This window comes from Chamaea fasciata, unplaced genomic scaffold, assembly GCF_029207755.1.
Source record: "Chamaea fasciata isolate MVZ Bird 193981 ecotype frontalis unplaced genomic scaffold, bChaFas1.0.hap1 SCAF_2, whole genome shotgun sequence".
Lineage (NCBI taxonomy): Eukaryota > Metazoa > Chordata > Aves > Passeriformes > Sylviidae > Chamaea > Chamaea fasciata.
The window spans coordinates 45,434,984-45,457,092 of record NW_027094087.1 but is presented as its reverse complement, the minus strand read 5'-3'; the positions used below and the strand labels follow the sequence as shown (position 1 = coordinate 45,457,092).

The window sequence follows — 22,109 nt, the reverse complement described above, 5'->3', positions numbered from 1 at the left end:
TTTCTATAATCAGTGGTTTGCAGTCTGTAGGACAAGGAAAGAGTCTTATCCCATTTGACTGGGAGAGCAGGGGCACAAACAAGCTTAGATGGAAATTTAATAATATAAATAACCTACAGCAACTGGAGGCTGCTGTTCTGCTGTTCCACTGCACTGCCCACCCATCTGCCTGGACTGCATCCAGCAGCTGCACAACTGCAGCCAGGTCAGCTTAACAAGCTGATGAAATGGAAAATTATGGCTTTCGGGTGCATTGGTTTTCAACTGGATCAGCCCGCTGAAACGGCTGCCTCAGTTGCCCCAGCAGAGTAGCAGTGCAAGGAAAACACAGGCTGGGGCAAGGGACATAAGGAAAAGATGAGGGTGACACTCACCTTGAGCCTTGCAGCTCACAGTCACCAGCTGCTCAGGTGCAGTGTCAAGCTGAGCTGGACAGAAAGTCCAAAGCAGATCTGGCCAGAAGTGTAGCTCCCTCACACCACCTTGGAGCCACCAGAGCTACAAACAATTCCAGTAGCTCCATGGGCTTCACTGAATCATCCATGGAGCCAGAGTACAGGGCTAGTGGTCCACCCTTTTAGACCAGCTTTGAAATACATTACAAACTTTACCAAACCTTGTCTACTGAAAATATTTTTTCTTCACATGCACAGTGAAATACACAGCAGCATGGTATTTGTGCCAGAGCTTTACAAGCTGCATAACACCTACCAGTTTCTTAAACATATATAACATTTTAAAATAGCACCTGTATAGTTGGTATGGGATCAGGATATGAGCTGGTGATAATTGGAGGACTACGTACTGATGCTGGGACTGTATTTCAGAATCTATCCTTAAAAAGTGTAATGAAACGTCATCAAAAGGTTGACTTCCACAGCTGTGAATGCACATTTAAGCTTCTCCTTTTTTTTTCTCTTCTCTTTTCTTATTTAAATGACAGCTCAGGAAATGATTCTCAGCTACAGCCCAGTAAAAAGATGTGCATTAAGAATTTATCTGATTTTTATGTTTTGTTTATGTTTTGTTTTGTTTTGTTTTGTTTTTGGAGGGGAGAAGGGAAGAAGAGAATGAGTATGATGTGAAGAAGATAAAGCTGCCTGGGTGTTGAGGGGAAGGTTATGGTCAGTTGTAATGAATTTCAAGGCTGAAGGAAAATGCTAGATCGCTCACTCTTTATGTGTTCTGATGCTTCCGAGCTTAAGCACGCATTAAACCCTGATCAGAGAGAAAGCTGTCTGTAGTAAATAATACATAATTAGACCCTGAAAGATATTTGTAAATCAGGTAGTTTTTAAGGCAACATTGAGTTAAAACACTGAAACTTTGCTCGTAAGACTCTTTTCAACTCGAAGTACTAAGGTTCGGGTTTTGTTATTTTACCCCCCACCCCCATCCTTTTGCAACTGGGGTCAAAAAAGCCCTGCAGGGTAGCATGGTTTGCACAAGCCTGCCAGGCTGCTCCCATAGCTTAAATTACCAGTAAAAGGGCTAGAAATCGGCATGCAGGTCTGTGTAGGGTGGCAGCAGTTTGGATGAGGGGATGCATTAAAACCCATTAAACCCCACGTGATCCCTGCAGCACAATTCTCTTTTATCTTTCTTCTCTCCACTGCCCGGAGACTAAAGAGCTCATCTCCATAGGGCTCATCTCCATAGAATTGCGAAAGCAAAGTCTTCCAGAGGCTTTATTTGTTTCTGACCCTCTGCTCTTTCTCACAGTGTCTGCTGTAGATTTACAAATTTAGTTGGGAACTTCAAAAATGTTTTAAGCATCTTTGGAGAAATCGGATAAATATATGTGAATAAATTAGAGGGAAAATACAAAACATTTTGTGACCTCCTGAAAAGTTCCTAAAATTTTACTTCACTTGGGTATTAGAAAGGGACAGTTTATCTGAATAATGATTTTTTCCCCCCTTATACTTAGTATTACATTTCCTTCAAAGACCTGTGGAAGTCCTTACTATTATCTGCTTTAATGAAGCAACCCCTTGGTCTGGGTGGGAAATCTAGTGTCTTTATTTCTTCCCTGGACAAGTAAAACCACACAAACCAGCCCGCTGCACGCTGGATAAATCTTTCACATAATGAATTGTTTTATGCAGAGGGCTTCTGAGGGGGGCAAAAACTTAAATGTGGTTACTATGTCAACAAACGACGGGATTTAGGCATTTTTCTCAAGGACTTACGTCTGCAGAAGACTGGGGGAGAATTTATGGAGCGTGTTGTGCTGACACCCTCCCAGCTGTTCCTCCCCCCGAGCGGAGCGGGCAGGGGGAAGGCTCCGGGGGCGGCGGCGCCTTCGGGGACCTCCGGGCGCTTGGAGGGCTGGGAATCCTCACGGAGGGAAACCCGGCTGCTCGCAGGGGCGGCTCGGGGAGGACGAGAGCGCCCCTGCTTCTCTGCGTGCTGAGCGGAGATCCTTCAGTGATTTTTGGGAAAGCTTTGTGCACGCAAGCGTCTGCTGCGCTTTCTGAGGAGTCGGCAGAGCGGTAAGGCGGGTATTTTCTCTCACGAGTTTCCTTTCGTGCTCTTTCCCCGCTCCCTCTCCAAGTTACGAGGGCCCACCAGCATCCCGGTCCTCCGAGCGTGTCCGCCGCTGCGTGTCCCAGGGGTGGCTCTGCAGACACCCAGGCGGCAGCGGGGGCTCTGCGGGTTGCCAGGCGCACCCCTGGCAGGAGAGCCTCTGCCGCAGCCGCGGGGCTCTGCGGCTCTGGGGTCCCGTGGGACTGCGGCCCGGGCAAAAGCCTGAAAGGCAAATCCACGCTCGAGTCATGCTATCCTCGGTTTGGGGTTGTCTGGGGGTCGTGAGCGCTTGTGGTTTTTTGTTATCGCATGAGTCAGGTCTTGTGTGTACATGCGGTCATTCCCGTTCGTGCCTGACCTCTCAATATTAGGAATTAGTTAGGGTGCCTGAGGAATAGTGTAAGTTGTTGAGGGGGATTCAAGTGTTGTTTGGCACATGAGGAGATGTGCTGGAAGCCACCCATGTGTAGCTGGAGCTTTTTTGTGCAGATGCTTCACCGTCCTTCTCCTGTAGAGCTGCCCATGGCTCATGCCTCCTTTTCCAGCACAGATCTCCGGCAATTCCCCCACCCCCAGCCTTATGTATCACAGCTAGTCTCATTTGGGATAGTTAGCTCACGGGATTTTGAAATTCATCACACAAGCACATTTTTTACTGTGAAAGTGAAGCCAGTGTGTAGCATTTTCTGCTTCCTTTACACCCACAAACTCAGAGTATTAAAAAGCTTCTGACTTTTCAACTCCCTGAGACAGAAAATGGGGCCTCATGTATCAGACCAAAGAATAATCACCTCAGTGCTCCTGTAGGAAAAGAACAGCTGTGTGGAAAGATCAATAAACACCAGCAGTTGCTTAAAAGTCGTAAAATGAAAGGCTCCACAAAATAAGACGTGTGGCAGGGGACCCAGGCTACAGACACTGCAGGAGAACTCCTGGGTAATGCAGTAATTAGTGGGAAGTCTCAGACTTGTTTTCTTTCAGTGGTTCCGTGCATAAAAATATTTGGTTTAGGAGATGAAATCACAGTGGCAGGAAGAAATATCCATGCGAAAGGAAGGCTTGTTCATGCTTAACGCATTGGAGAAATGGTTCGTGAATGGTTAATGTCAGTGAAAATAAAACACTCACAATGCTGCCAAGGCCACAGACCTCAGGTGAGCTGTGTATGTGCTGGCTGGTCCTGGGAGTTGAAAGTGTCTGGGGATGCTTCGGTTTTTTTCACTCTTAAACAAACATCCAAACAAACAAACAAATGAAAAAGTAAAAAAAAAAATCAACCCCAGATAACCCGTCTCAGTGGAATTTTCTTTTTTCTACCTGCCTTTTCACATTACTGTAGCTCTTTGTTACTGCAGCTGTTCACTTCTTTGTTTAATCGGCATATTTCCCTAAGTTTTCCCTCACTGCCAGGAGAGAGGAATCATTTGGGAAGGCCCAGCTTCTCCTTGATCGCTCTCTCTTGCCTTTCCAGGTCACCATTCGGAGGCTCCTTTGTCATCTTTGCAGATCTCTCCTCCCCACCCCTTGCTCTCCTCATCTGCTCAGGATGTGATGGTCCTTCCTCATCACTCTCATACCTCCTCCAGCCCAGTCCACTCCTGCTCTCCTACCTGGATCGTGCTGCTGCTTTCATACTTACATTGGCCAGCTTGTGCCACCTCCTTCCAGCTCTGCCACCACTTTGGGGACTGTTTTTTTTTCCCAAGATTTACTTGAGAGCACTCTGTCACACCTAGTTTCCAAAGGATTGCCACAGGTTCCACAATGACATCCTGTAAAGGAGAAAGAGCTGCCTGGGGTTCTAGATTTGCTGCCAGGGAACAGTGTGCAGAATTCATGCAGAGCTCTGAGTATATTTACTCCCTGCAAGTGGCTGTAGAAGTGCCCAGTGATTCCCCTGCCTGTACAGAGCTTAACATGAGAAGGTTTGCTTTTCTTCCCTTCCCCTTCACATTTCCTCCTAAATATTTTTGACAGCTGGGCCCCTGAGCTTGGGCCTTGCGGTGTGATTGAGAGGCAAATTAAGTTTTCTAAATGGTTGTAAAGCTAAATCCTAAAATCAGAATAATTTGTGTTGTGTAGGGGTTTGAATACACGTGAAAACGGTAGAATTATGGCAGTAACTAAAAGCTCTTCAACTCACCTTGAAGGGATTTGCAAGGGGATTGGAAGGAGTGGGTGAGACCCTACATTCCCCCCAGATACAGTGCTTGCTCCATGCTGTGTGCCATGTCCCTCCTGCCATTTCCTTCCCCAGCTGTCCAGGCCCCAAAATCATCACATGGAGGCCTGCAGTCCAACAAAGATGTACACTTCATGTGTTATGTCACTACAACAGTATTAGTAGTAGCATGAGCCTGGCTGACTTTACTGTAATGGCCAGTGGTTTGCTTTGAGTCTCACTTCTGCAACCTTTTGCTCTTTTGGGATCTCATCCTAAGCTCTCTGAATTCCCATTCACCTTGGCGGGCTTCCACTCCACCTCACTGCAGCTAATATCAAAGATAAGAGCTCCGGGATCGAGTTCTTTGATTCTGCCTGAAATTAGTATAAAGTTCTTCTAAGATAAACCCTGAGTGTCCCTCCATTCAGATAGCCAATAAAGATATTAAATAGGGCTGGCCCCAATAGTGAGCCCTTGGAAACACCACTGTTGACCATCTGCCAGATGGATGTACATTCACCACCACACTCTGGCCTCAGCCATCTAGAATTTACCCAGTAAACAGTGCACCTGTCCATGCCATGAACAGCCAGTTTCTCCAGGAGAATGATATGATGAAATCGTGATGGCACTGCATGGTGTGAACACTTGTAATGCGCTGAACTAAATTCCTTGTTGGAGTTTCAAGGAATCCTGGGAAGCTCTAGGAGAGCCACGTGTTTCTGCCTGTGGACAGGGATTTTTTCTCATGATCATGATGGGCTATGTCCCACGTCCCATGTGCAGGATGTGGATGTGCCTGGCAGCAGCGTGCCTGAGGGTCTCATTGACTCACTGCAGCCGCTGGTGGGTTATATAGAAATCCTTGGCAAATGGTCTAATTCTTCCTTTTCTAATTAGACTACATTTCTGGATAGAAGAATGTACTGTTTGAGCAGGTAAGGCTCATAAGGGAACGTAAAACCAAGTTAGTTTTTCCTTGCCCTCTTCTTTCATACCCTTAGGTGAAACAAATTGATGGGCATAATTCCTGAAGACATGGCACAGCAATTAGATGCACTTCTGAGGGAAATGAAGATTTCCTTGTACACATAAATCCTTTCCAAAGGCTTTTTCTTTTTGTTGATTAGTACAATCAGCAAGCAAATCTCGAATGAATAACAACCAAATATGCCAAAGTTGTGGCTAATTGGTACTTGTTGCCTTTCTTCCAATTTGTTATGTCATTCCTGATAGTGGCATTACATGTCATCTGTTCTCAGAGGGGCTATAAATCTTCCCAGAGAATCACATATTTAATTACAATGTTTTGTTTCTCCTCTCATGGAATACCAACATGTTGTCCCATGAGGTTTGAAGAGAACATTGTCTATTTACTGTATCTGTTTCAGTCTCTGTTTCTCCTGCAGCTTTTGTCTTCTAAATTTAACTGTCCTTTAGATTCCAACACACAAGGAGCAGAATGGTTTGCCAGTCCTTGATGCCATTCGCTCTGCGTATTCTGTTTTCAGTGTCCTAGAAGAACATAAGCAGAACTCATTTCCAAGAATTTATGAAGCAGTTCTGATAAACTGAGGCTGTTACTCAGAAAAAAGTTGGTGCCTCTTAATGAGTTGCATGAATGTTTTTTGCAGGCAATACTTAAAGGGAAGGTGATAAAGGGAAATAATTTATAATAATTAGAATCATTTGATGCTACTCTATCAGAAATATTTGTGACTGTATCAGAAATGTTTGTGATGCTTGAAAATTTGTTCTTATGAGCAAAGGAAGATGCAGTATTTTCGTCTCTTCCCTGCCCAATTAATAATTCCAAATATTGGAACTTTTCCTTTTTTATTTTTTTTTTTAGGAAAATAATAGCAATGTATAAGCAGATCAGCAGATAGGTCATCCAGAAGTTTTATATTTCATGGCATAGTGTCATAGTAGTCTATTCAACACAACAGTAAGTGTGAAAGACGTAAGTATTTATGGGAAAATCTAGGAGCTGGACACCATAATGCTTTTCCTGCCTGCTGTGATGCAGCAGACTGCCATACCTGTGTGGGTCCCAGTTGAGGGGAAAAGGTCAAGGGCTGCGGGAAGGACTTGAATAAGGGCATGGAGGGTTTTAATTAGAGGATTTTAACAAGCTTCCCAACTAGATGAGAATTACAGCTGTGGCTGAGCTCCTGCGGCAGTACAGAGCAGCAGCAGCAGCAACCCTCATATGCTTTGTGAAGCGTGGACAGCTTTTGAATGGCAGTTGTGTAATGAATTGATTTAGTAGAGGCAGGCTCAAGACCCTTTTCTGCAACTGTCAAAAGCAAACCCATCTTCAAGGAAATCAGTGTGTGCTTTGCACTTCTGAGGCAGCAGACAGATCATTTGCTCATGGAGAGACCTCTAGTTTTATAAGCCAATATATTTAAAGACTAGCCAAGACAATGTAAATCTCCACCGTGTAAAACTAGTAACTCAAATTGCACAACCTGACCATTGAAATGTTATTTTAAGCCTTCCTGGTCTGTTTTAGATTTAAGCAAATTATCTGGCACAACTGACCAATTAGTAAAGTGAAGCAAAAAGAAAAATCACACAAGATTTGAATCTGCTGATTAAGGTATTTTATTTCTAGTTGTGACAGGTTTACCACTGTATGTAGAGATTTAGTGGCTGGCACCACTTATTAAAAGAAAAGTGATTATTTTTATTTCCTGCATGAAATTGTTCTTCTCTAGCATATTACAGAATTGCAAAATGCTGAGACAAGCATGTAGTCAAGAAGTGAACCTATCTTATGTCATGGTCTTACACTGCATTAATCTAAGAATGCTCTGATTGTTTACTATGTACACACAAGGACAAACACACACAAATGATCCTCATGACAAAGCACTGGTACCAGATGTGGTAGGCAGGTAATGAGAATGTGAAGGGTATTATGTTATATTGGTTGTAATTCTTCCCTTTGACCTTCCTGGAAGAGTTTAAATAGCTCCTATGTTAAACCCTATGTGCGTGAGGAGAGATGTGACTATAGATCTCAGGGCTTTAAGAGTGCCCATTTGAGCAGCTCTCTGTGCTGGGTGAGCAGAGACTGGAACAGCTTTGCAGGTGTATTTGTATCCTTTGCCTGAAAATTTTGGGGGAAAAAAGCAAACCAGATTGATTCTCTGAGCCATCAGCTGAGCCATACTGGCCTTCTGTAGAAGAATCCATGAGGTAAAAAACAAAGAAAAAAAAAAGAGGAGGAAATAATTAAGCTTTGAAGATCTCATCTCAGATGAAAATGCCAGGCTGAGAGCCTTCTCAGAGGAAAATTACAAGCCTTTCTCTAGAGAAGAGGAATCTGGTGGTGGTGAATGACTAGGTATTACTGAAGGAAAAAGCCCATGGAGAAAAAAATCAATGAAAGCTACTGAGTTCCCCCCAGCAGGGAACAGTCTGTATCAGGAAGAGGCAGGGAAGTAAACTATCTGTGACGCAGAATTCATTATCTCTACAAGGTTTATTTCTCCATAAAAACACGTTACTCTACAATAACTGTATTTTCTGACACTGATTCCTGGTCTGTAGCTCTATACAGAACAGATCTGTTAAACTTCAAGACAGGAAGAAGGGTTCTGTTCTGGGAGAGAGACAGTCCTTTGTATTATTTGGTCTTTTGACAATTTGATTTTGCTGTTGTTCGCAAAGTATCATCATTGTACGTAGGTATGTGGTTCTGGAAAAGTTGTTTCACTTATATTAGCTGGATTATTTTAACAGAAGGAAAATTGTTTACGAGTCTGAACTCCCCAGTTCATATTAGTCAAATGCAAAGGTGATTGAGTAGGAACACGCAACATGGCTTACTTTTGCTACTCGAAATGTCATTACTTGAAGCCATGACAACAGATAGTAATACATATTATTGTGATAAGAAGAGTTATATGTCACACAATTTTAATCTAGCTCCAAGTGCAGTGCAAATTTCAGCAGCCAGTCTATTTAACAGGCAGAGCCGCCTAAATCTGTATGTACTTATCCTGTTGGCACAGAGTGCCCAGTCAACAAAGAAAGCACCTATATCATTATGAAAAATTACATGTCTGAGGTATTACATCATTTAACATTCCTCTCTTTCCCTTCTTTGTCTTCCTGGAGGGGAAATGGAAGAGAATAAGAATGTTATGCCTCTTGCTAATGAAAAACACCAAATTTTTTTTTCAAAATCCATCTTTCTTCTAAGATCTCTGTTAAGGACATTTAATCCTTGAAACAGACAATTTTCTCAGTATTGCTCTCACCACGTGTTCCATAGCAACCTTCAGTTTTGAATTTGAGTAAATTTTGTGCAAGTTTTATGAGAATATTTTGAGTTTTAAGTAGATTGACCAAAAATGGAGACAACTGTAATGAAGAGCTTGGTTTGATTAGTCACTTGGTCTAACAGTCCCATTGAGCCTGAGGTTCAGCAGGAGAGCTGAGGGGTGCTCAGCCCACAAGAACTCCAGAGAAAGGCTAGTTTCTACTGTGTCAGCAGCTCATTTATCCTGGGTCCAACCAGAAGCAAATTCAATCCCTGCTAATACACACTATTTCCTCCAAGCTGTGTGTTGGCTCAGAGCAGGGGGAGGTGAGACAGATTAACACTTGGACAGTATCACTTATGTCTGAGACATTTGTCTCTGTGTCACATCTTTCCTCTGTACCTGAGTCAACTGGAAAGTGCCTGACCTGCAGTTGCAATGCAGTCTGTGGGACCATTGCTTGGCTTCAAGGCAAGGCTCACTGATCTCATCTGGCATTGTTGTTAAACAGTCAGAATGCCGTATTTGGCACTTCTATATTTTTATTTTGTGTTATGGAGATGCTTTATGGTCTCTGAAAGCACGCTGGATTTGATTAATTACTTTAAACAAATTTGAGAGCAGCTTAACCATGCCGTAATCTGGCTTTCCAACACAGGGCTTACCTTACTTACATAAGCTCCTGGCTACTAGCACTGCTATTGGGAGGCCAACTTCCCACTGCACAGGTAGCATCAAGTAAGAGTTAATTTGATATGCAAGAACCAGCTGTCTTATTTTAAGCCACCTCACATAGTTCATTCACCCAAACCATCCTATTGGACTCACCCATCGAACTCTAACTATAAGTGACTTTGATTTATCTACTAGGGCCTATCAGCTGCATTCTGTTAGCTTTAATAAGTAATTGATCATTTATCTTGGTAAGATTTATAATTTGTTTTCTGATTAAATTAAGGAGTAGAGATTTTCACAAATTAATCATCCCAGTGGTTTCTATTTTATTTGCATTCTATGGCTCTGGACTAAACTTGCCAGCACTGCTTACGTAGTCTAAAGGGGTTCTCTTTCATATGGCTTCCGTTTCCTGGGATGAGAAAATAAAGGAGGCTTTCATGCACGTGCGGCAGCAGAAAATAAGAGTCTGTTGTAATGTTCAAAGTTCAGATGTCCAGCAACTCACCCAGGTACTGCTCTTGAGGCAGCAGTGCAGAAGCTGTTCAGCTTAGCCCACATTTTGTCAGTTGTTTCCTTCTCTTCTCTACAAAAGCTTCTGGATCCATTTTTATCATGCTTAACATAGCTATGATGAGAAGTATACTTCTTTACTCTCTTGTATTTTCAACTAGGTTCCGATTATGGTTCCAATTTCATGTTTTACTTCCCTGTGGAAGAACTGCAGCTAAGAGCTTCAAATGAAGCCAGGATCTGTCCCTGCATTAATACTATTTCAGAGACTGAATTACAACCAGAATGCTTTTTCTAAGAAACAGATAATGCTGCCTCTGGGCAAAATGTATGAGAAAAATGCTTCAGTCAGTTAACAGACCAAGTAAACTGGATTTAAATGATGGTAATGATAATAATGATAATGATAAGGAGGAGGAGAAAGAGGAGGAAGTTATGCTAGGTTGCATCAACTAGAAATAATCTATACAAGATTTAAAAAGGAAAACCCTGTAGAGAAGTCTTGTTTAAAAATAAGTTACTGAGTGATACCATCAGTTTGAGATTTGGGCTACCAATGGGAAGAGTTTGGCTGTTTATGGTACTACAAAATTAATGTTTGAAAGCTGCCTTGTATAGATTACAGGGTTTCTGCAAAGTTCGGTTGTGGAACTTGGAATTCACTCAGCGCCAAAACAGTTTTCTTTTTGTTTTCGTCACTTGTCCTTGCTTATGACAAGGGTCAGCATTTTTAAGTACAATGATTTGGAACTGTTTGAAGTAAGCTATTGCCTTGTTCCAGTGTGTTAATCAGGACCTTGTAATTAAAAGTAACCTCCCAACACTGAACCAAGGGCTCTGTGGCTCTTGGCACACTGCATGGTTTGTTGCTGTGTTGTTAAAATATTTTTATGTTGCTGATGGAACAGCTTAGCTATCCAGGAAGAAAATAGCCAAGTTTGCTAAATACCTCACTGTCACACACTTGTGGAACACACTGGAGAAAAGGTTGACATGGAATTTATACTTCCTGGTGCACTGGCTGTTGAAAGAGAACAAGTGAATTTTGGGGCACTGGTGGCATTTATCAGTAGGGCTTTGGCTTTTCAGCTTGTAAGAAAACTGAGTTAAGTATGTTACTTTAAAACCTGAATGACAGCATAAAGTACAAGAAGCATGTAGGGAAGCTAGAAAACACAAGACTGAGAACATCACACTTTTAAGGAATTAATTATTTTTTTATCTTTTATGCTTTACAGTCACTTGAGATTTTACAAACCAGGAATGCTTTCCTAATGATACAAGAAGCAAGTATGACCACCATTTAAATATTTAGGCAATACTCCAGAAGCCTAAATAAACTTGCATATCTGCCTATATGTTATCTTGCCAGCTGTGCTTCTTTTTCTCATTTTCTCCTGGAAACCCATCCTTCCTGTTTGTTACTTTGCGTCTTTCAACACCCATATTTGGGAGGCCAGAGGCACCCAGCTCTCAGCACTTTCCAGCACAACTAGGTTTTCAAATAGACATGGCATCATCTAGGCAGAAGATTAAAATCAAAACAAAAGGAATATATTTCTCTTGGGGTACCAGTTAACTATGGGAAATAATTATGGAAATTCAGTGAAATATGAGGATATAGACTCCAAAGAATTAATGCAAACAGAGAGGAAGCAGAAAAATTTGTGAAAACGGCCCCAAGGGGACTAGAAAAGAGTGTATTCTGAATGCAGCCTGTGATTTAGGAAGACTCTAAACTTCAGACTCCCAGAAGATGGGAAAGTAAAATAAAGGAAAATCTTTTCTGTGTTCATCTTGTTTCTTGTTCCTTCTTAGGCCACTTGGAGATGAGAGAGTTAGTTAGATGGCCTTTTGTCCAATTTAAGACATCAGGTCCTTCCTTCCTAACAATTTTCCCCTGAGAACAAGATTCAGAAATATGGCTAAAGATCTTGTCCTGGATATTTCACTATTTACTTCCAATGTACCTTTTTCTTTTAGCTTTAAATATTGACATCTTATCTGCTATGTTTCACAATAGATACATTTATTGTATTTTATTCTATCAGCTGCATTTTATCTTCAGTGTAAGAAACTGTCTTATTTATCCTGTTAATACCAAAGAGATAATGCACTTGTTCAAGGTTTTACAATCTTCCCTATGAAACAGGGTCTCATGATTGAAGAATGCAGGTTTTGCTTTTATGGATTTAATCTATTGTGTCTTTTCTGCATGAGGGCATGAAAAAGAGAATGAGGAAGAGAGAAAACTGTAGGACTATTTTCATCCTGGTGCGAAGAAATCAAACTTTTACAGTGGGAGAAAGAGGTGGTTTTTGTGCACTGACATTAGCAGCACCAAAACAGTGTCACCCCCAAGTCCTACAAAGAATATTCCTGTGCTGAGAACTTAATTAGTACATCATTTTACCTTGGCAGCAGCAAGGGAATGCGGAGGCTTGGGCTGAGGAATTAATCTTCTCAGAGGCTTTAAAATATTGTTAAAAATAAACCAGGATCACTTAAAACATCTTGGTGGTTGTTAATCTGCTCCCCTCTGCATCTAGTGTCCAGGCCTAATTGCCTTGTATGACCTGGTGATGAATTGGTCTTATGAATAGTGCTGTGCCTGGATTACTTTGCAGTTGCTAACCTAAATATTTGCAGGGGGAATTGCCCTTCTTTCAGGGCCTGCTTTGTATTGTGTGGGGCTGTTAAGACTGAGAAGCCTTAACGTAATTGATACAGAAACATGCAGACATGCCTACTTTAGTCTTTTTTTTTTTTTTTTTTTTTTTTTTTTTTTTTTGCCGTTTTTCTGTGTTCTGACTACAGCAGAAGATTTGGCATGAACTGTTGATAGGTGAACTGTGTATTCCATGTTTCCACATATTTCAACTGAACTTTGAGGTAACAAAAAGTAGTGGAAGAAAGGCCCTGAAAATCAACTCTTATATTTGTGGCACATATAGAGCCTGGGAAAAATCTGTTGTTAACATGTCCAAACTCAGGTCACCAGTATGAAAACATTACTGTGTGTTTAGTGTCCAAGCCTTCTTAAGACTTCTTTGCTTCAGTTGAGACTGCTGGCAGTGGTTATAAAATGCCATAGTAGTTTCCCGAGAGGGAATGGTCCCATGAAAATGTAACAGATTCCCAACCAGAAGCAATCAAAGGCAGAAATTCTGCAGCCACATGAATATTACCAGATGCTAAGCTATCTCATGACGGAAATCCTGGTTGTCACGGGCAACTTAAACCATTCCCATATCCACCAGAGAGACAACACTGCAGGGAGCAGGCAATCTGGGAGGTTTCTGGAGTGCATTGAGGATAAGTTCCTAACCCTGGTGACTGAGGGGCCGATGAGAAACAGCATTCTGCTGGACCTCCCTGAGCTTACAAACAAGAAATACCTGGCTGAGCATGTGAAGGCTGGGAGTAGCTTTGGCTGCAGTGACTCATAGTGATGACGTACAAGATTCTTAGAGGAGGAAACAGGACAAATAGCAGAATCACAGCCATGGGCTTCAAGACAGGAGGCTTTGGCCTCTTCAGGAATATCCTTGGAAGATTTCTGTGGTATAACATCTTGGAGTGAAGATAAGTAGTTGACCTTCAAGAATCACCTCTTGAATGCTCCAGTCCAACAAGCAGGAAATCAAGCAAGGATGGCAGGAGATCTGCATAGGTGAACAAGGAGCTCCTGTTAACTTAAACATCGAATGGTAGAATTCAAGAGTGTAGTGGGTTTATGTGGCAGGGTTTGGTCTGTGGCAGCTACAGGGTGGCCTCTGTGAATAGGTATGAGGAGCTGGGAAAGTATAAGCTAATCAGCCTCAGCTCAGTCCCCAGGAAGGAGGTGGATCAAATCTTCCTGGAAGCCATTTCCAAACATTTGAAGGACATGAAAGTGATTGGGGGTAGTCAACATGGATTTGCAAAGGGGAAATCATGCCTGGTCAAGCTGATAGTCTTCAACAACAAAATGACCAGCTCCAAGGACAAGGAGAAAACAGTGGATTTTAGCAAAATTTTTGACACTGTTTCTGATAACATGCTTCCAGGCAAACTGATAAAGCCTGGACTAGGCAAGTGGATAGTCAGGGGATGTAAAAGTGGGCAAACCACTCACTGGGTTCTGAGACATGTGATCAATGGCATAAAGTCCATCTGGAAGCCAGGCACTAGTGCTGTACCTCACACCAGTGCCATGGCCAGAAGTGGTTAACATCTCCATTCTTGATGGGACAGTGCACCCTCAGCATGTTTGCAGGGGATATGAAACTAGGAGTAGTACCTGTTAATCAACTAGAGCATGTGACATATGATGAGAGGCTGAGACAGCTGGGATCATTCATCCTGGAGAAGAGGATGCTGAGGAGATCTTATTAATGTGCATAAATACCTGATGGAAGTGAAGCAGTAAAGAGGATAATGAGAACAGAGCCAGACTCTTCTCACTTGTGTCCAGTAAAAGGGCAAGACACAATCTGCACAGACTGAAATACAGGAAATTTCTGAAATTGCTGAAATAGTGGAACAGGCTGCCCACAGATGTTCTGGAATTTCCATCCTTGTAGACCTCAAAATATTATTTAAAACTTGACAGGACACAGCTCTGCTTGCCTGCTCTAGCTGACCCTGTTTTGAGCAGGGGAATTAGACCAGGTGACCTCTACAGGTGTCTTCCAACCTCCACCCTTCTGTGAGGGGGCCCGGACTGGATGGTATCCAGAAGTGTCTTCCAACATCAACTCAACCTGCTATTCTGTGAGTTGCAGATTGACTGAAGATCAGTTTGTGCAATGTAGTATTATTTGCATTTCAGTTTCTCCTAAAATTTCAAACCACGAATATATATTTAGTATTTTCTGCATTTTCTTCTTTCCCAGCACAATAATCAAAATCAATATTTACATGGCAACACTCTAGATGAGCACCCTGGTGAGTGACCTGAGACCAAGAAAATTGCTTGGACTTAGCCTTTTTTATAATCTTTACTTAAAGATTTATAGAAGCAGAGGAAAGTCCCCTTAACTTTTGTGGACCTTGTGTCTGACTCAGAAGGCTTAAAATTGTAAAAGCCCAGTCTTGCATGAGAAAAGCATGGCTCTGAGGAGTTTGCTTCCTCTTTTTTAGTGAAGGCTTTGAGTGTAAGTCAGACATTGCAGAGCTGTCGTTCCGTCTTTATCCTCTCGTACAGTTAACTTTCTTGGCACTGGGATCCCAGTAGAGCATTCAGCTAAAATGAATGTAACTAATAATAGAGAATTCCATAATGTATGAGTTTCAGATTATTGCATGAGATATAATATGAAGCCTTGTTCTTCATTATAAATTATTAATCAGGTTTGGAAAATTATCTTGGATATGCAGACCTATTATTAAGGAAATCTGCTGGCATTTCCACTTTTAAGAAATTAATATGATATTGCCATTAAAGATTCTCATTTTGATTATTCATGGAATAACTATGAGAACTGTGAGACAGAAATTAATTTCTCTTTGAATTAGTGTTCTCTTGCATTCACAATTGAAGTTATTCTTCACATTTTTCTAACTCAGAAAAAAATGCAATTGAAAGTCAGTTATATCTTCTGTGGAGGAAAAGGGAAGATTGAATCACATTCCAGCAGATCTTCCGTAACACAGGACTATGTCTTCTATACAGGGATATACAGGAGAGAACTGTCCAGGTCCTTCTGACTGGAGTGAATAAAGCCAGGCACACTCCATGTTTCTGTATGTGAATCCAGGCTCAGGGACACATGAGACTCTCTGGGAAAGTGTAGCTGCACCCCCACGGAGCACCAGGCAGGAAAAGCAGGGAGGTGCCTGTCCCCGGTGCATTTCTGGCAGGCGTCTATCTGGTGTTCCACGCTGTTCTGCCACTGGGATAACTCCGCTCCCCACCAGCAGTGTCTGCTGCACGCCCGGCTGCCTTCCTCTGCCACTTTGCAGCTGTCAGAGACATAATTGTATCTTTGAGTTCTGTCTCTTTCATCGGCTTCAGTATCACCAGGTATGCTTTTGGCATTTGGTTCTGCTGCTGACACCTGTGAGTACTAGAGCTGGGTGATAAAGTTTTGAGGTTCCCTGTTATTTTCATTTTCACGGATGTGTATTCAGCATGTACCATTCTGGGTCATCCATTTTGTCCTCGCCGTCAGGTGCAGCTTGCTCAGGGTAGATTCCAGCTCATAATAACCAGATCACAGTCTGCACTATATTTAACTAGGAGGCTTTGGTTGCAACTTTTGATTATTTCTGCCTTGACTACTTAATTTTACTTTCACCAGCACACTCCCAAACCTTTTCTTTAGATTGGTAAATATATAGGAATGCTGCACACGAGACTCTTCAAGACAAAGATTTTAATGAAATGGTCCTGTAAATATTCTTTCTTCTGTGTTACAGTTATTATAAGTGTATGTTTAACTTGCTGATTTCACACACTACTGTGCAGCCATTTGTTATACATTAACTTAAGGCTCAATTCCACAAGGTACTGACTGTGTCTGAATCATGCTGAGTCCCTTTTCCTCTCAGAGGCACTTAAGGGCTTACAGAGGGCTCAGCAGAACTGAGCCCAGAATCCAAGAAACAACAAGCTCTTTCAAATACCAAGAAGGTTTTCTGGAATGAGGTTTGTACTGTAACCAGACAATATTTTGTGAAATGGATTTTCATACATTCAGATTAAATATTATCCAGAACAGCAAACCTTGTAGTTAGTGGCTGCTGGAAGACATAACCATTTAGGTATATATGGTTGTAATTAATTACATATTAAAATCATGGTTTTATTAGTTTTTCCAGTTAAGTGCAAAACCAAGACTGAGACTAATATCAAAATATCTAAAGTTTTGTGTGTTGGCTGCAGTGTGGTTTGTCCCTCTGTTATTGTGTATATGGTTTTCAGAGTTGCAGATAATCTGTGCAGTTCATCTAGCAAAGCCATTTGAGCGTTATTCACGGCGGAACTCACACACCGTGCAATTGGCTGCTTGTACTCTGTGACTTCAAGGGGATCCCACTGGCAGTGGCATTGGGGGGCAAATTCCCTGGCATTACCCCAGGTTCCTGGACCCACCTTCCCTGGGCAGAAGCCCATCCAGCCACAGAGCTGAGCCACTGGTGGCTGTGTGCACCACCGTGTCATCACTGATAGCACTGGGCTGGGGCGCTGTCCTCCACTGTCACTCAGAAATTTTGAAAGGCAGACTTTGCCAAAGGGTACTAAGTTGATCTGTTCCTTACATTTTGGGAAGCCAGGAGAAATATGGAGTGACCAAATGTATCTTAATGTGATCATACTATGGTGTAGCCTGTGCAAACTACAGTATTAATTATTATTCTTTCTATGAAACTTTTTTCAGGAGAAGACAGTACCATTGGTCTGTGTTGTAATGCATTTGGCATTGAAAAAGTGCTGTAACATACTGTTTCTGAAAAGTTGTTCTCACTGTTTTGTATGCAGATGAAAACCATAATCTTCTATTGTTTACAAGGAAAAAGACAGGACCTGAAACTTAAAAGTGATTTGGTTTAATTCCATCTACAAACAAGGAAAATTACTTCCAAAATGGCAGCTCCTGCCTTTCCTGCTAGGCAGGGAAGGAGATACTCTTTGATTTTGGTCCTGGTATCACCTGCAAACAGTGGTAATTCAGAACTAAAAACTAAACCTGAATTTTGCTTTCAGACTTATATTTAAGGCTGGCCAAAGCCCAAGGCACAGTTCCGCTCTAGAAACTGTTGGAGCAGTCTCACTTTAATTCAAATACACCTGCATGTTAATAAACGTATCTTTTAAAAATAAACAATCACACTCTTGGCCTTTGCCCTTACTCCCCCACTTTAACTATCAGGTGCACACACATTTATTGTAGATTATCTCTTCGGATCAGTGTGATTTTAAGCATGCAACAGCAGAGAATCACCTACTTAAAACGTGTGCAAGATCACAGCTCTAGCTATGCACTCTAACTGACCTTGTGGTATGAAATCAGTATGCAAGTAAACTGAGGATTAAGCAACTTGCTGACTGCCAGTTTTCTTGGAGTAATGGCCGTCAAGTTGGCTGCTGTGCTTTTCTGGGGAATAAGCAAAAACCCAAAGAAAACCGAGCTTTTAGGAGTCTTTGGTAAATTAGAGAGGTTTCTCTGTAACTTTAAGCATAATTAGCTAAGCTAACAACTACCATTTACCCATTAACGGAAGTCAGGAAATAGGTAGAAGTTTATGGGAACAAAGTGGGTTGCTGATACTAGTGAATTATTTTCTAAAACTCTCAGCATAGGATGAAAGCACCACGTGATTCCATGTAAGAATACTGCAGCAGAAAGTAGTCACAAGTGCTCAATATCCTCTCTGGGGAAACAGTTCCTGGTTTAAGTGAAATGAGCCTGGACTTGGTCGTATGCTAATTGCTTTTCATTACTATGTGTTAGCAAAGCTGTTTAATGCTTGCTATAAAGCCTGGATTTCACTCTCTCTCACTTAATACCAGGTTAAATCTGAACTAATAAGCTCTCAAAAGCTTAGAGGTTCCAGTAAAATGAGATTTGGCTGAAAATTGCTTGTTAGTTTCTACTAGTAACTGTGGTGTAGCTTTGGTTCTCTAGGTCATGAGAGAAGTAAGACTAGGAAGAGAGAAAAGAGAAAATGCTTCATTGGGATGCTGAATGATTTAGTAGAAGTCATTGTGTCTTACTCTAAACTTTAGGAAGGGTTTCTTAACCTTCAGAAGAATGAAAGATGTAATCGTCAATTTTGAATAATTTCCAAGTGTTTAATTGTATGACGTGTTTTGATTAAGTGATGGAAAATCAAGACACAGAATATTGTGCATGGAGCAGGATGACTGTTATTTCAGTATTTCTCAGGCAGCAGTATCTATGACTCTGAGGGCTGAACATTGAGCAGGAGCTGCTTTTGAGCTGAGCAATAGCAGGATTTGTCACAAATCAAGTATCTTCTCTTGACCTGTTACAGTGAAGTAAAAGATGATACTGCAGCCTGCTGAAATTGGCTGGTTACAAAGGTGCAACTCTGGCTCTTTGGTTAAAACTATTATTCTGGAATGTACTGTCTGTGGCTCTTCAGGAGTTTCAGAGTTAAAACTTTCATGTAAGTCTTGTCGCTGCTAGGAAAATTACCAGATGCTGACAGGGGGTGTCAGCAGTGCCTCAGCTGAACATATGCTGCATATGGTTTGGCTGCAGGCACAGACAGGGAGGCCCTGTTCCCTGCTGCTGCAGAAACTGGTGAAAACAGGCTTTAAACCAACTGATTCCAGCACAATACTAAATGTTAGCCTCTATGCAGTGTTCATCCTACCAATGAGACTGAATAAACTACTCGAGTATAGATTGGCCTGCCAAGATTTTTGCTGCATCAAAAAAGAGTTAGGCAGCATCCTTACTGAGTTGTTTTAAAATGGTTGGTTTGAGGTACACTGTGATTATATTTGTACTATTTTGTGGTGAAGCTGGAATTGAAACTGAATCAGAGACTGAATGCAAAGCAGATTAAAATCTCTATTTACCTTAATGATTGATCATAATCTCTGAGTCTGACACAACAATGCATCATAAAAAATTAAATTAACTGTTTTCTGGAGAAAGTATTTCCCTGGCTTTCCAGAGGACACAGTCAAAAATATTTCCTGTTTGTGATGTTGCCACAGAGTTCGGTGATTATTTGTGTCTCTTGTGTGAATCTGCTACAGGCACCCACCCAGCACCACCACTCACACACCCACCTCCCACCCACACACTCTGGCACCCTGTGGCAGAGACAAGGAACATGGGGAACTGCTGGGGGCAACTGCATGGTCCCCCAGCCCTTTCCAATTCACAGCACTCTTGAGCAGCTCCTGAGAAAAATTTCAAGTTTGGACCCATTTCAGGAGTCCTGTTGCTTGTGGAAAGCATTTCCACTCTCATTCCTGTGCTTCCCCCCCTGCCTTTGGATGCTTGCTTCCACCTCCTGCCGAGCAACAGCTCGGGTGCAGCCAGGGGAGCTGCTTCAGCTCACAGCCTGGCGGAAAAAAGCAGAGGGCATGTCCAGCATCTCTCCCTTTAGGTGGTAGCATGCTCTTAGATTGGCAGGAGTCACCATTTCTACCTTCACCCTTAGAGACCAAGCAGATCAAAGGAGATGAGGAGAACAGGATCAAGTGGTCTGTGGGGAGAAACAGCATCTCCAGGTTAGTGTATGGTAGCAAGACAAAGAGGCAGCCATTCCTGTCCTGGCATAGAAACAGAGTTTGCTGAATTATGTAATGAAAGGCAAGAGGCAGGAAGAGATCTGCCTCAGGTATTCAGTATTGCTTAGATAAAAGACAGACCCTAGGACAGAATTTGTGCAATCTGCTGCCCTTTCGTACTGGAACTGGAAACATGGCTCATATCTCCAGCTTAGCAATTTAATTATATACCCCAGCATGTTGAGAGAATGGCTAGTAAGGTTTTCCTCAATTGATTTTCTGAACCTGAAGTGTAAGGTCTTTTTACAAAGGCCAGTGTCACTGACAGGAATGAAAGCAAAGACAGCTCACCAACATAAATTAACTTTTTTAGTAAGACTATGTGAAATCTTTCAGGTTCAGAGCTATCCTGTGCTCCTACAAGGCATAAATTATTAGCCAAATCTTCTAACTCCAGCTTAGAAGATAAATGGACCATCATCAAAATAGTCAATTGAATCTTGAAACAGGCACTTGAATCTGAACTCCTTTCAAAAAACGGAATTTAGGGTTTGCCCTCTGCACGGGTAGATAATGGATTATTTTCCCTATGTGTGCACTTTTTATAGCTATCATCACTGTAAGCATCAAAGTGCCAGAGGAGCACTGATGGATTGGTCCTTGCAGACCCATAGGTTATAAGGCACTACTCCTATCATCGCATATTTTACGCATATGGCACTTATGCTGAGAAAAGTATGCTGAACTGCCAGGGTCAGAGGGAAACAAAATCCAGAATCTGTCTTCTCCAGCCCCAAGGAGGAAGTCATAAAGACATCTCTCCTGCCTGAAGTGGGTGTTCCCTTTTTTTCAGATAATTTACCATTACTTTTGGTGGTAGAAGAATACAGAGTTCTTTTACCACTAGTTATAGGAATATGGGTGTCTGAGCCAATGGCCATAAAAGTCTCTTGGAGCACTGTTTCCAGTTCCTCCACTGCAGGCAGTTATGCACTTTGGTACCATAGACAGACAACTCAACTCCAACTCAGGCAACTAAAGCTAGAATTTCTTCCTTGCTGTTCTAATAGGAAGACAGTTGCATTTAGAGTGTTCTGATCTTAAAAATAATATAATTTCCCATCAAAATGTGACTAACTTGTGCAGCTGCCATATCTTGCAGAGGTAGTCAAAATGCGTTATTTGTACTGATTCCTAGAAACAATTGAAATATTAGAAAACGCATAAGACTGCAAGAATTTTCCTTGGGTATACTGCAGATAAAAATTCTAATTTAATATGTACAGGTTTCTTTAAAACAGGACAAATAAGCTAGTCCAAAATTCATAAATTTGTGTCTGGTTCCCATCGAGACAAATTTGCAAGTGAGTGGCATTGTGTGTTTTCTGCATCTTTAAAATTAGGTAACTTCTTTTTTGGAAAAAATGAATAGTTTGCTTATTGTGATCATCCATGCTTTAAAAAAAAAATTTTGAGTTTACTACTAATAATGAAAAAAATAATTAGTTACTACAACAGCAGAAAAACAGAATGATGACTATTAGATGAAAGTTTATAATTGCTTTGAAGTTTTCTGGCAAGCTTCATTCAGAAAACAAATGTTATTGAAAAGACCTAGCACATAAATATTGTTGTAGCCCTTGTCACCTGCTTTGCTCAGGTTATTCTTTTCTAGCTTTTCTGATCCAAGGCATTCTTGAGAGAGTAAATTCAAACAAAAAGTGGAAATTGACAAACTAAAGGTAGAACTAGC

At 41.7% G+C, this 22,109-nt stretch overlaps 1 protein-coding gene across 1 annotated transcript in view; it reads left to right on the top strand.

Moving 5' to 3' along the window:
* Window positions 1-2,462: 2,462 nt before the first annotated feature.
* Window positions 2,463-22,109, top strand: part of SPATA13 (spermatogenesis associated 13) — a 69,561-nt gene continuing 49,914 nt past the window's right edge. Inside the window, exon 1 of the mRNA XM_066175884.1 lies at window positions 2,463-2,495. The gene's annotated coding sequence lies outside the window, so the exon portion shown is untranslated. The remainder of the gene's footprint in view (window positions 2,496-22,109) is intronic.